This window comes from Canis aureus, chromosome 15 (assembly GCF_053574225.1).
Source record: "Canis aureus isolate CA01 chromosome 15, VMU_Caureus_v.1.0, whole genome shotgun sequence".
Classification (NCBI taxonomy): domain Eukaryota; kingdom Metazoa; phylum Chordata; class Mammalia; order Carnivora; family Canidae; genus Canis; species Canis aureus.
In genome coordinates, this window is record NC_135625.1 from 60295716 (window position 1) to 60310023 (window position 14308).

At 41.4% G+C, this 14308-nt stretch overlaps 1 long non-coding RNA gene across 5 annotated transcripts in view; it reads left to right on the top strand.

Annotated features, from left to right (window-relative positions):
* The window catches only part of LOC144284961 (uncharacterized), a 59492-nt gene that overhangs the window by 32146 nt on the left and 13038 nt on the right, over nucleotides 1-14308 (top strand). For 2 of the 5 annotated variants that reach the window (XR_013353347.1, XR_013353348.1), the window contains exons 3-4: nucleotides 10033-10104; nucleotides 12228-12304. The exons of 2 other annotated variants lie outside the window; for them this stretch is intronic. This is a non-coding gene — a long non-coding RNA (uncharacterized LOC144284961). The remainder of the gene's footprint in view (nucleotides 1-10032; nucleotides 10105-12227; nucleotides 12305-14308) is intronic. One more of the 5 variants, XR_013353349.1, reaches the window with a different exon arrangement.

Sequence of the window (14308 nt, forward strand, 5' to 3'; positions counted from 1 at the left end):
CACCGGGTCATTGTGTCCCTCTATGGGTGTGTTTATGAGTCTTTACAATGGTGTGAGAAACAGATTGGGCAACTCGGGATTTCATATGTAATCATGGTTTTTGATTATAGAGCCTTTATTAGCTTTTCCACTTGGTTCAACATAGGAGAGGATATTTTGGAAAACACATATAGGGGTACAGATTTTTTTCTGCGGCCTCAGGCTCCAATATGGCTTGGCACGGCACTGCAGAAAATTCTTAATTTACTCTTGTGCTTGGAAGGGGGCTTTACAGCTCTGGGTCTGGCGAATGTTTAAAGCTGTTTAAATGTTTATTCTCATGGGACTCTTCTGGGGTTCTTTGGAGGCAGCCCTCTGGGCAATTTTGGCTGCATTTTCTGTGATACAGGAGAAGAGTCTTCCATGGGCTCGCCGGCCCATTTCCCTATTTTTTTTTCCTTCTTGTGGTCCTCTGGGGCAGGATTTTAAAACATTCCAGTCTGGCTCTCCACTGAGAGGGCCACAGTGATCTTTAAAATGCTCAAGCAGGGGTGCCTGGCTGGCTCAGTTGGTGGAGCAGGCAACTCTTGATCTTGGGGTCGTGAGTTCAAGCCCCACATTGGGGATGAAGCCTACTTAAAAAAAAATTAAAAAGGAAAAAGTCCTCAAGAGTCTTTTGCTTTGACACATTCTTGGAGCACAGACCAACCAGAGCAGCTACCCACCTTTTGCTCCCACCCTCTTTATCTAGCTTCTAAATCTAATGCCAGCCCTTGTCTGGCTTTGAGGTTTTCCAGGTGGGAGTCAGGACCAGTCCATCGTGTGCCTTCTTTTCTCACTTGATATAAACTGAGAAGAACTTTCCACACTTGCCCTGATAGGTAGGGAGACTTGCAATACAGTTTTCTGCAAGTAAATTTTGACATAAATTCTTTTCATTTTTCAATGATGTGCTCTGTTTATGCTCAATGTGGGCAAAGGGTTTTAAGAACCATGCCACCAACTTTCAAATACCTACTGAAAAATTCCTTGAGTATGGTCTATCTTGAAACTCCCTTTGGTATCAGGTATCGATATCCTTGGGGTCTCAGCTGAAAATTCCATTTAACATTCTACTATTATAATGAAGGGACATTTTCTCTAAAGATTTGGACATGGTAAGAGAAAAGAGGTGGTAAATTAAGATTCCACAGCTCTATTCTTTTTTCTTTTTAAAAAGACTTTATTTATTCATGAGAGACACAGAGAGGGAAGGGCAGAGACATATGCAGAGGGAGAGGCAAGCTCCCTGGGGGTAGCCCGATACGGGACTCGATCCCAGAACTGTGGGATCATGACCTGAGCCAAAAGCAGACACTCAACTACTGAGCCACCCCGGTGTCCCCAAAGCTCTATTCTTAAAGCCAGAAATCTGCTGGAGTGTCTGAGCAGCTCAGTTGGCTAAGCATCTGACTCTTGATTTTGGCTTAGGTCATGATTTCAGGCTTGTGAGATTGAGCCCTGCAAAGAGCTCTGTGCTAGGTGTGGAGACTGGTTGGGATTCTCTTTCTCCCTCTGCCCAGTGCCCCCCTCTATCTCTTAAAAAAAAAAAAAAAAAAAAAAGAGACGAGGTTTTTTTTTTTTTAAGATTTTGTTTTACTTTTTAAGTCATCTCTACACCTAACATGGAGCTTGAACTTACAACACCAAGATAAGTGTTGCATTCTCTACTACTCACTGAGCCAGCCAGGTGCCCCAGGAATCTGCATTAACGCCCCCCCCCCCAAAAAAACATAATATTTCAAACTAGATCGGATGGAGTTCTTGTAAATGGTGTGACAATGGAGTCAATACTTGGGACATCACCTAAAGTTTGCTTGAAACAAGGCCAAATTACTTGTTTCAGATGGGATAGTCATTCATCAAATCTCATTTCCTCTAATACATCCTACTGAGAATGGCTAAAACTCAACAGGTAGAGAGCCATAAGGTAGAAGTAGCTACAGTGTCATTATCAGATCAGATGTTCTATGTGAAAGACTTATAAACTTTGAAGAGCTATTTAAAGGCTCGTAGTTATTATTAATTTTCTCTGGAAATCTAATTCTCTGTATGCAGCGTCAACGTACAGGCCAGCCAAGTTTCTAAGTGAGTAATTCACAGATTCAAAATTAGCAGAATTCAATTAAATGAGGTTTGACTGTGACTGTCTTTATTCTACAAAATGAATATAATGCCAGTCTTTTTAGATGTTGCTATGGAAGTTAGCAGCCAGGCTCAGGCCAATTTGTCTGTGTTGTCTCTGGTAGCACTCCTTATAAAATTTAGCTTATCTGAGAAAACCCTAATCCTAGTAAGTGTTTGTTCTTGAGTCTATTATAAATTGAAGTGGGACAATCCTGCAGAATAAGAAATTATGTACATTATGTCAGATCGATCTGACATTCATTCATCAGGTTTAATATCATTTCTTCCAAGAAGCTTTTGGAACGTTGAAGTACCTTAATATGATACAAAATTCATGAAGGCAGGGACTGTGTGTATCTTGCCCACTGCTGTGTCTCCACAACCTAGCACAACACTAGAACAGAGCAGATACAGAAATCATTCATTCAATGAATGTACTCATTTATTCAATAAGATGTGATAGGCTCAGTGTTTGGTACTGGGATATAAAGAGGAAAAAATGAGGTTCCTGCCCTCGAACAGCCTATCCCTGGTGGGGAAACTGACAATCACCATACAGTATGGAAACACTTTGGTGGAGTATGTCAAAATTGTGTGGGAGCACAGAGGAGGGATATGTAACCTAGTCTTGGGAAGGGCGGGTGGAAGGTGGGAGAGCTCAGAGAAAGCGTGAAGTGGTGTTGTTTGAATTGAGTGTTTGAAGACAAGTAGAACTTAGACAGATCAGAGTCACAAAAAGAAACTGCGTATTCAAAAGGAAAGAAGCCAAAGTGTGTGTGTGTGTATCAGCACTGCACTAAGGCCCTGGTGTGTGTGTTTGTGTGTGTATCTCTGTGTGTGTGTTAATTGTCTGTGAGGCTATGGTGAGAAGGCCAACTGGTCCTCAATTATTTCCCTCCCAGAGTTTCCTCCAAGACCCACAGCTCTATTTCTAAATAATGCATGAGGCTGAAACACTTTTTTTTTTTTTTTACTTCTGCCTATACTTGGCCTTGCACCCACTTCCATCCTTCTCCCCTAAATTAGTTGGTTGTCCTTGATGCTAGTCTCTACCTAGCCAAGGCTCTTCCTCTTTCTTGCCCTTGTGTGAGTGTAAGTGCCTCATTTCAAAGGTGAGCAGTTCTCAATACAAAGACTGTCTTTGAATCAGCCCCAAGATAGTCATCCCAGAATAATGAGACTCTCCCACATTACAAATGGTGATTGTGCTTCCTGTAGAATTATTCAGTTATTTGTCTTAATTTTCTATTTTTCTTTGCATTCAAAGAAAAAGTCTTGATATTCAAATCTTAGTATTCTATTTGGGAAAATCAGTCAAGGATATCATACTGCTAAAGCAATGGAACCTTAACAATGGAATACAAGTTCAGAGAAGTAGGCTCCAGTAAAACCAGTACCACCTATTCACGTAACACCTCGGAAAAGTGGGTTTCTCGTGTTTACAACAATAGATGAACTAATACTAGACCCATCCTAGGACAATCCCATTTGGATTCTTGTCCAGCAGAAAAAAAATATTTGGCCTTATAAGAAAGACAGGGGGAAGCTACTATTGATATTGTTGATATTGAACAGAAGCAGTAGTAGTTGCAACTTTCTCTCTCTCTCTCTCTCTCTCTCTCTCATACACACACACACACACACACACACGCACACTTGATGGGAACATTTCAGTTAAAGGAAATCAGCTTAACAGAAACCCAGCAGTGGGTGTAAGGTTAGCATTCTCCATAAATGTTTTGATAATTGTACAGCTGTAATTAAGTTCTGCTTGAGAAAATTGGTTCTCACGGTGCAACCTGAGAAGTTCCTTCATTGCTTATTCAACTCCAAAGCTATGGGTCTCTAAAATTCTACCAGCCACTAATGTAGGTGGTTGTCCTAAAGTCCAAAGTACTACGATACCACTGATAGATGGTATCAGCTACCTGACTTCTGACCAATATGTGATGGAGATTGGTGATCTCTCTATATATTTTTTTAAAAAGGACAATGTTTATATTTACATTCTGAAGACTATCTTCCCATCTAAAGGAGAGCTAATTACACTGTTTTTCTTCATGGGGGTAGTTGTTTCTGAATTTCGAGCATTGTGTGTGCATGCATATGTGTGTGTACCTGTCTCAAATAAAGTAACAATTCCAGTTTGGCCACCCCCTAATTGCAAGGATTGCTAAAAAGATTATTATGCATGTTATTGCAGAGAACTCAGCACCCTATAAAGTCATGTGGTAGGAACTAGGGCATTTCTCAATTTACCACATTAACATTGCAATAAACCAGCTCCTCTCTGTAAACATCAAGTCAGGAGCACTACCTGGAGGGTGGAATTGTAGGGTCTTCTCAAAAAACTTTGTTGTTGTGGGAAGGTAGGAAAATCTCAATCATTTTGTTAATTAATCTTGTTCCTTAACTTTTATCCTTTTATTCCTTTTTTTCTTATTAGAAAAGTAATACATGCTGCATGTAGAATGTTTGTAAAATGCATAAAAGGATAAAGCAGCAGAAATAAAATTAACTGAAATCCCACCTCTTAGTTACAACCCTTGTTAACCTTTAGAAATACTCCCCTCCAGTCTTTATACTTATGCATTTAAAAAGTAGTTATGCCTTGCTTTTTAAAAAAAGATTTTATTTATTTATTTATTTATTTGAGAGAGAGAGAGCAGCAGGTGAGGGAGAGGGGCAGAGGGAGAGGGATAAACAGATTTGCCGCTGAGCAGGGAGCCAGATGCAAGGCTCAATCCCAGGACCCCCAGATCATGACCTGAGCCGAAGGCAGACACTTAACTGACTGAGCCACCCAGGTGCTCTTGCTTTTTACATAATATTACAGACACTTTTCTTAATTTAAAAAAAAAAAGTATTTCAATGGAATATTACTCAGCCATTAGAAATGACAAATACGATTTGCTTTGACGTGGATGGAACTGGAGGGTATTATGCTGAGTGAAATAAGTCAATCGGAGAAGGACAAACATTAGATGGTCTCATTCATTTGGGGAATATAAAAAATAGTGAAAGGGAATAAAGGGGGAAGGAGCAAAAATGAGAGGGAAATATCAGAAAGGGAGACAGAACATGAGAGACTCCTAACTCTGGGAAACGAACAAGGGGTGGTGGAAAGGGAGGTGGGCAGGGGGTGGGGGTGGGGGTAACTGGGTGGCAGGCACTGGGGGGGGCACTTGGTGGGATGAGCACTGGGTGTTATGCTATATGTTGGCAAATTGAACTCCAATTATAAAAAAGAAAAGTATTGATAACCATCATTTGTAATGGCTACCTAGTATGTCATTTATGGAATTTGCCTTAGCAGAACAGACTTCTATCATTAGATGTTGAGTGCCAGTTTTTTACTTGCATAAAAATGCTGCAAGATCATCTTAATTTCAAAATATTTACACATATTTTGGATTACTTCTTTATTCTAAGTTATTAAAGATGGAATTACAGGGTCAAAAATGAGAGCATTTTAAAGCATCCTTAAATATATTGTGAAATTGCTCTTCAGAAAAGTTGTATTAATTTTTATTCTTACTGTCAACAATATGTGAAAGGACCCACTTCAGCACAACTTTATCAGTTGGGGGGTTCATATTTCAATACATTTTTGTTAAATCAGTAGGTAGGTAAAATATCACATATTTGTAATTTTAATTCTGTTATTTGATTTCGATGAAGTCGATCATTTTACTGAATGTTTATCATCCAGTGGATGTGCATTGGAACAAGAACCATTCTTGTTCTTTGTCCATTGTCTACTGAGAATTTAGAGAGGTTTTGTTTTACTTATTTGTATGAGCTCATTTAATCCTTAGCCCATAATGTTGCAGTTTTTCTTTCAAATAATTAGCTTGTATTTCAAGCCTACACATATCTTTTTATTTATTTTATTTTACTTATTTATTCATGAGAGACACAGAGAGAGAGAGGCAGAGTCAGAGGCAGAGGGAGAAGCAGGCTCCCTGAGGGAAGCCCAGTGCAGGACTTGATTCCAGGACCCCGTGACCATGCAGGACCTGAGCCAAAGGCAGATGCTCAACCACTGAGCTACCCAGGTGCCCCTACATAAATGATTTTATTTATTTATTTTACATAAATGATTTTAAAGGCAAAACCCACACCCCAAAGTCTGGGATATCTCCATGAACTGAAGGAGAGCAAAAGTAACAATTCATGAAGTTAAAGCTGGCCTCTCTTGGGCACCCACGACTGTCCCCGAGTAGCTGACCAGGAAGGGTGGAGGTGCGTGGGAGGAGCCTTCTGACTGGAAAGATGGACTTTCATAATGATCTTGAGACCTCTTCATGTTCTCCATTCTCTTCTTTTTCTGAGTTTCTAGAAGCAATGTGTAGCAACTGTGGACTCAAGGAATGAGAGCTTGAGACCTTTCCTATGGCTGACAGATAGGGTTGCAGAATGTACACTTCCTCATTTTCAATGGGAACTGAGAGAAATGGAAGAGTTAGGGAACTGGAGGAGAGCTGAGTGGGAGTGCCCATGAGTTTCCCATAGGGAGGTTATGACAAACAAAAATGGGTAGGCACATGTCGAACTGAAGTCCCAAGGTGCGGAAGGTGAACCCTGTGCAGACGTGAAGTCTCAGTGGAAGTTGGGAGGAATGTCAGAATTAGATTAGCATTCATATGGTTTGAAATTCAGTGTGAGAAGGGCAGATATTTGGACTTCATAAAATTTTAATCGACACTGTAGACCTGCTTATTTTTTCTTACTATTGTGGATTATTTAAATATTTGTATTGGTTAGAAATTCGACAAGCATATTTATTTTTTAGTTGAAATTATAATGTATGTCTTCATAATCATTTTCATTTGCAAAAAGCCTAAGTGACTGGTCCAACAGCTAGTAACTAGAGTATATTCTTTAACGTGTCTGAAGACAGACTAATATTATTCCTTTATGTAATTAATTGCCTAAGCAGTATCTCTAGGCTGTCTCTTTGACTTTATGGTGTTGTTTCTTTTATATTATTTTTATTTTTTCTGTTTTGTCTTCTTAATCTTAGTATATAAGAAATATCTACCATATTCAATTAAGTTCAGAGATTTTAATAAAGACTTAAAACGTCACAAAGTATAAAACCATACTTCTCTCAACACATTAGAACACCTCGCCACAAAATTCTTACTGTTCCAATAACTAGGCAATGACTGAGGCACTACTGTCACCTGGTGGCATATCGTCTAATTACAGGAAAAATATCTAAAGGAAAGTCAATTTTTTGAATGAGTGAAAATTTTTTTAAAAGATTTTATTTTTTATTCATGAGAGTCAGAGAGAGAGAGAGAGAGAGAGAGAGAAAGAGGCAGAGACACAGGTAGAGGGAGAAGCAGGCTCCATGAAGGGAGCCCAATGTGGGACCCCAGGATCAGGACCTGAGCCGAAGGCACATACTCAACCACTGAGCCACCCAGGCATCCCTGAATGAGTGAAATTAAAAGGTAAACAAATATTGTAGTTTTAAACAAGCCTCTGAAATTTATATTTAATAAATAAGGCAACCATGGGGCATCTGGGTGGCTCAGTTGGTTAAGTGTCCAACTCCTGATTTCGGCTTGATCTTGATCTCAGGGTTGTGAGTTCGATCCCTGTGTTGGGTTCCACACTGGGTGTGGAGCCTACTTAAAAAAAAAACAAAAACATATGTCTTTAAATAGATAAAGACATTATAATGTACTAGTAACCAGTTGAACCTAAAGTCATACATCATTGACTGTTAAATTTTTGCATCTGTGCCCTAGGGAAGGAAAAATTCACTTTTTTCATGTGTTCCAGCAGCTTTCATTTATTATTCTTTAAACATTTTTAATTAAACATGTATGTTGATTGTAGAAAAATTAGAAAATTCAAAGAAGCAAGATTATGAAAGTCACTTACAATGGAATCACCTCAGAGTAAACACTTAACTTTTAGCTTCTTCTTCTTCCCCTTCTCCTCCTCCTCCTCCTCCTTCTTCTTCTTCTTCTTCTTTTTTGTTACACTAGTACAGGTTGATTTGTGAGGTAACTTTTGGCATATTCTTTTTAAAAATATTTTATTTTAATTTATTAATGAGAGACAGAGAGAGAGAGAGAGCGCAGCAGAGACACAGGCAGGGGGAGAAGCAGGCTCCATGCAGGGAGCCCAACATGGGACTCGATCCTGGGTCTCCAGGATCAGGCCCTGGGCTGAAGGCAGCGCTAAACCGCTGAGCCACCTGGGCTGCCCCAACTTTTGGCATGTTCTTAAGGTCACTTTTTTCCTACATCTTTTTTTTTTTTTCTTATTTATTCACTCATAGAGACAGAGAGAGAGGCAGAGACACAGGCAGAGGGAGAAGCAGGCATCATACAGAGAGACTGATGTGGGACTCGATCCAGGGTCTCCAGGATCACGCCCTGGGCTGCAGGCAGCGATAAACCGCTGCACCATCGGGGCTACCCTTCTACATCGTTTTTAATGGTGGGATAATAATATTAATAACAGCTAACCCCTACAAATAATTTTTAAGGAGGTTCATACTGGAATACTATGATAGTATGTTCTGTTACTTGATTTTAACGGGCTCCCTGCATGGAGCCTGCTTCTCCTTCTGCCTATGTCTCTGCCTCTCTCTCTGTATCTCTCTGTGTCTCTCATGAATAAATAAATACAATCTTAAAAAAACCCTGTATAATATCCAAGGTATGGACTTAATTTATTTAGTAATTTAGTATTGTTGAACATAAAGATTGTTTCCTATTTTTTCTGTAAAAACTTCAGTGAAAGTTTTTATGCATTTGTATCTACATTTCTATGCTCTAGACATGTGGGATCCTCGAGTCAAAGGATATTCATACTTAATCTCTTGATAAATATTGCAAGGGCCACTTTAGAAAACAAAAGCCCACCTAAACAGTGTCTTTTAATTACCACTGCCAGAACCATACATTCAGAATAAATGTGAACCATGACTAAGACCAATTTGTGGGCCATTTGGATGAATCTTATGGACCATGAGCTGCTCGTAGCTGTGCACTGCTGACCAGCACTGAGCAGTGATAATTGCTCATTGTATATTACCAGTGAACATCTCAGGCTGTGTGTTATCTCATGCAGGCTGGTACATGACTACATACAGTCTTTCAAGAGATCATTGTTAACCTGAGGCCTTATGCCAACTCTGTAAGTGCCCCATAATTACCTGCATGTTTTCTGGTGTGTTTAAGAACACAGCTACTAATTATTGGGCCTCTTGGATCACTACTTATTTTCTACCTTATTTTCTAACCTTTTCTGTTTTCTTGTCTTTCACTCACAACTCATCCAGTAATATCAGTTTTATATCTGCAAGAAAATATTGGAGGTATCAAGACAGGCTTTTTTAAAAAATATATATATTTTAAGATTTTATTTATTTATTCATGAGAGACAGACAGACAGACAGAGAGAGGCAGAGACACAGGCAGAGGGAGAAGCAGGCTCCATGGAGGGAGCCCAACGTAGGACTCGATCCTGGGTCTCCAGGATCAGGCCCTGGGTTGAAGGCGGCACTAAACCGCTGAGCCACCCAGGCTGCGCAAGATAGGCTTTTTTTTTTTTTTTTTTTTTTTTAATTTATTTGAGAGAGAGAGCACAAGTGTATGAACGGTTGGAAGGGGAAGAGGGAGAGGGAGAGAGAGAATCTTAAGTAGGCTCCATGCTGAATGGGAAGCCAGACACAGGGCTTGATTCCATGACCCTGAGATCACAACCTGAGCCGGAATCGAGAGTTGGACGCTTAATAAAATTCACACCCAGGCGCCCCTCAAGACAAGCTTAATACAAATGAAGAAATACAATAATTCCTTTTATTATACCACATCCTATCCCCCCTAAAAATATCTACTCTATAATTTGGTTTTTCAGCAATGGATATGTTATCTTGTGGGAGAGGAGTGTGTGCAAGGGAAAGGAAGCAGAAATCTATCCCAATGTAAGGTAGGTCCAATGTAAGATTGTTTCTAGGCCAATGGAAATGTCTTTGAATAATCACTGTAAATTAGCTACCAAAGATATAAGAAAGGTTTTTAAAGGACACAAAGTTATAATGTGAAAAATCTTCAAGTGGTGGAGTAAGATTTACTATTATCTGACTAAAACAATGGAAGAAAAGATCAAAAGGTAGTTTTCATGTAATATTTATTGAGCCTCTGTTTCAAGTTCTGGGCTAGGTGCTAGAGAACATAGATGAATAAAATATGTTCTTTTTTTTTAATTTTATTATTTATGATAGTCATACAGAGAGAGAGAGAGAGAGAGAGAGAGGCAGAGACACAGGCAGAGGGAGAAGCAGGCTCCATGCACCGGGAGCCCGATGTGGGATTCCATCCAGGGTCTCCAGGATCGCACCCCGGGCCAAAGGCAGGCGCCAAACCGCTGCGCCACCCAGGGATCCCAAAATATGTTCTTTTTCCTGAGTAATTCACATTCTTATAGGGGACACAGACTGAGAGCATATACTTATAATATGGCATGCAGACTCTATAATATTGGTATATATTGGATGTAATAGATGTAATGTGTCAAGGGAGCACAGAAGGGACGCCTGAGTGGCTCAGCGGTTGAGCGTCTGCCTTTGGTTCAGGGTGTGATACAGGGTCTGGGGATCAAGTCCCATATCAGTCTCCCTGGGAGGAACCTTCTTCTCCCTCTGTGTCTCTGCCTCTCTCTGTGTATCTCATGAATAAATAAATAAAATCTTTTTAAAGGGAGAGTGGAGCACGAATGATTAGTTTTTGTCTTTTTATTTATTTATTTATTTATTTATTTATTTATTTATTTATTTATTTATTTATTTATTTATTTATTTAAGTAGGCTCCACACCCAGCATGGAGCCCAACACAGGGCTTGACCTCAAGACCCTGAGATCAAGACCAGAGCAGAGGGGCATCTGGGTGGCTCAATTGATTATGCATCTGCCTTTGGCTCAGGTCATGATCCCAGGGTTCTGGGGATCAAGCCCATGTTGTAGGGGGGGTGTCCTTTCTCAGTGGGGAGTCTGTTCCTCCCTCTCCCTCTGCTCTCTCTCTCACTCACTCACTCTTTTTCTCACATAAATAAATAAAATCTTTAAAAAAAAAAAAAAAAAGGCCTGAGCAGAAGCCAAGAGTCAGATGCTTCACCAACTGAGCCACCCAGGTGCTCTGGGGAGTAACTGGTTTTGACTCAGGGTATCAGGAGGGTTTCAGTGAGGATGCAATCTTTGGTCTGGGCCTTGAAGAATGAGTAGGAGTTGGCCAGGTTGATAAGCTACGACGGAAGGGATTTCCAGGCAGAGAGAATGGACTGCATGAGTAAGGGCAGGAAGAGACTATGTTTGGGTCCCCAGTACACCTGTGACCTCTAAAAAAACTGCAGGTTGACACATATCTAAACCAGCGCCTCTCTTCAGGTGCGTGCAAGCCACCTGGGGATCTTGTTAACATGCAGATCCTGACTCCAAAGGTTTGGGGAAGGCCTGAAGTTGTGCATGGCTAATGAGCTCCCAGGGGCGCCTGGCTGCAATCTTTGGGTAAAGAGGCTCCAACACCCTGAACTATGGTCTGCTTCAGCTGAGCCTCCTAGTTGGTGCAACCTAAGAGCAAGATGGTCAGCACTCATTTGCCTTCTACCGGGAACAGTTAATAAAAAGTATTTAGAAGCCTCTCTTTTGAGACTTTGGCATTTCAGAAACAGATTCCTCTTGTACCTGAACCAGCCTGGGGTGTATGAGGGTGACTCATCCTGTTGAGGTGACAGAGGGGCAGCACTGCACTTTAGACCTGAAGGGGAGGGGAGAGGTTCTGGCTGCCCGTGGATCTAGGGAGGCAGCAGGGCAATGGTGACCTCCTTGGTCTGAGCACTTTAGACCTGAAGGGGAGGGGAGAGGTTCTGGCTGCCCGTGGATCTAGGGAGGCAGCAGGGCAATGGTGACCTCCTTGGTCTGAGGGGCTTTGGTGGGGGATAAAAAAGAAAGCAGGACGTAGAGGATTTGCACAAGTTTTCAACTGATTGGTGCTCCTGAAGAATAACAGCAATTAGAAACACATAACTCAAAATTGCCAGTTTGATGCTTTCTCAGGTGCCTCATTTTTAGTAAGAACATAGCTGCAACGTCAGCATGCTGTACGAGGAATTCGTGACACTACTTTCTAAAAGGTAACTTTTGGGGGAATCATTGGAGTAATACTTGTTCTTTGCAAAACATTTGACAATAAACCAGGTTTTGGGGTGGTCTTAGTTGAGTAGATGATCTGGCCTAATTTTCTTTACTCCTATTTTCTGTACATCGCCCAGTCACCCCGCCCTCCTCAGGGAGCTGGTGCCTGAGTGGTTTTGTGATGTGGCAAACAGAATCGTGGAGAGCCCACACAAGACAGACTGTGATCTGCAAAGGAGATCACTGAGCTTTTCTTCACTTTCATCTTCCCTACTATTTTTGCTGGTTATGAATGCAATAGGAGACTTCATAGGACTAATAAAAGAGGGGGAAAAATCAAGTGATTATTTTTCACAGGAAGAATAATTCTGGTTATGCCTTCCTTTCTGTGATGAAGTTTACAACCTGCACAGATGGTCTGGAACAGCCCACGTGCCTGGAATTGAGCATCCAGGGATTGGGATAGCCTCTGTTACCTTGAACATGCCTTCACAAAAACCACTGTGGAGATAAGGTCATTCTAGATCATACTAGAAGGATGAGCAACTATTAATGCTAAGGACTTGCTAGGAATAAAATCAGACAGACATGTGTGCTCGTTGGAGAGAATGATAAAAGCAGAAGCTGAAGGAGGCCAGTGATGAGGAAATTACAGTTTGAGGTTGATTCAAGACATCGTGATTCATTTACAAGCACGAGGTCATTTGGATGCCTCCACCCTGTGGCTCACTACATATCTTGGAACCACAGTTTCTCTCTTTAAGTTTTCAGGAGTTCCTTTTTTTTTTTTTTTAATTTTTATTTATTTATGATAGTCACACACAGAGAGAGAGAGAGAGAGGCGGAGACATAGGCAGAGAGAGAAGCAGGCTCCATGCACCAGGAGCTCGATATGGGATTCGATCCCAGGTCTCCAGGATCGCGTCCTGGGCCAAAGGCAGGCGCTAAACTGCTGCGCCACCCAGGGATCCCAAGTTTTCAGGAGTTCCATCGGGAATCCCAAAGCAAAGATTCTCATGCTTTCAATTGTATTTTAATCACCTGGAAGGGCTTGTTGGAAATGCAGATGCCTAGGCTGCATCCCAGCCTGCTGATTCAGGAGCTCTGGTGGTGATCCTGCTGCAGGTGCGCTGAGCCATCCTCTGAGCCTTAAGGAATCACACGGATTGACTGGGATAGGTCTTGTGCCACTGGGAAGGACAGACATGCTTTTACTCCTACTGGTCTCCCACCAAAAGCTGAGTGAAGGGCAAAGAAAGATAGAATGCCCAAAGAAAGCAGTGAATAGGCAAATCCCAATTTTTATATTTTATGTGTATTTCTAAAAGGTCATGTACACATCAGATTTATGTGAGTTAATTTTTACTTTCACTTTACTGAATCCTAACATTTTATATCCACATTTGATATTCCTATGGAAGTGACTGTGCCACCCTAACTGTATTTTACAGCTCCAAATAGCCTTTCCACCATGAATTTAACTACCTGTGAATGAAATAAGTGCAATAAGCACTGGTAGTTACCTGCTTTCATAGGCTCCTGCTCCTTGGAGCCCCCTCATCACACTGGTGGCTGCTGCCCGTCCTTCTCTGTCAGGGGGTCACCTTGCTGCTGTTTTCCTGCATCCTGTGTGGGATTTGCACTCTGAGGCCTTGCCTCTATCTGTGCTCTGCCCACCAGCCACCTTGGTGCTCCCTGGCTGACTTAGTTAAGTGGCTAGAGTCCCAGAAGGACCTAGCCCTTCCTACTCCTTCAGGATTTGCCACCTGTCAGACCAGTTGCCCCAGTCAGCAGGTCACCAGGCTGGTTCCATCCTGTTTTAAGCCAGTGATTCTATTTTATTTTATTTTTAAAAAGATTTTTTAATTTTACTTGAGAGAGAGCGCATGCATGCACAAGTGGCAGGGAGGGACAGAGGAAGAAGGAGAGAGGGAGATTCCCCTGCTGAACAGGGAGCCTGACATGGGGCTCGATCCCAAGACCCAGAGATCATGACCTGAACT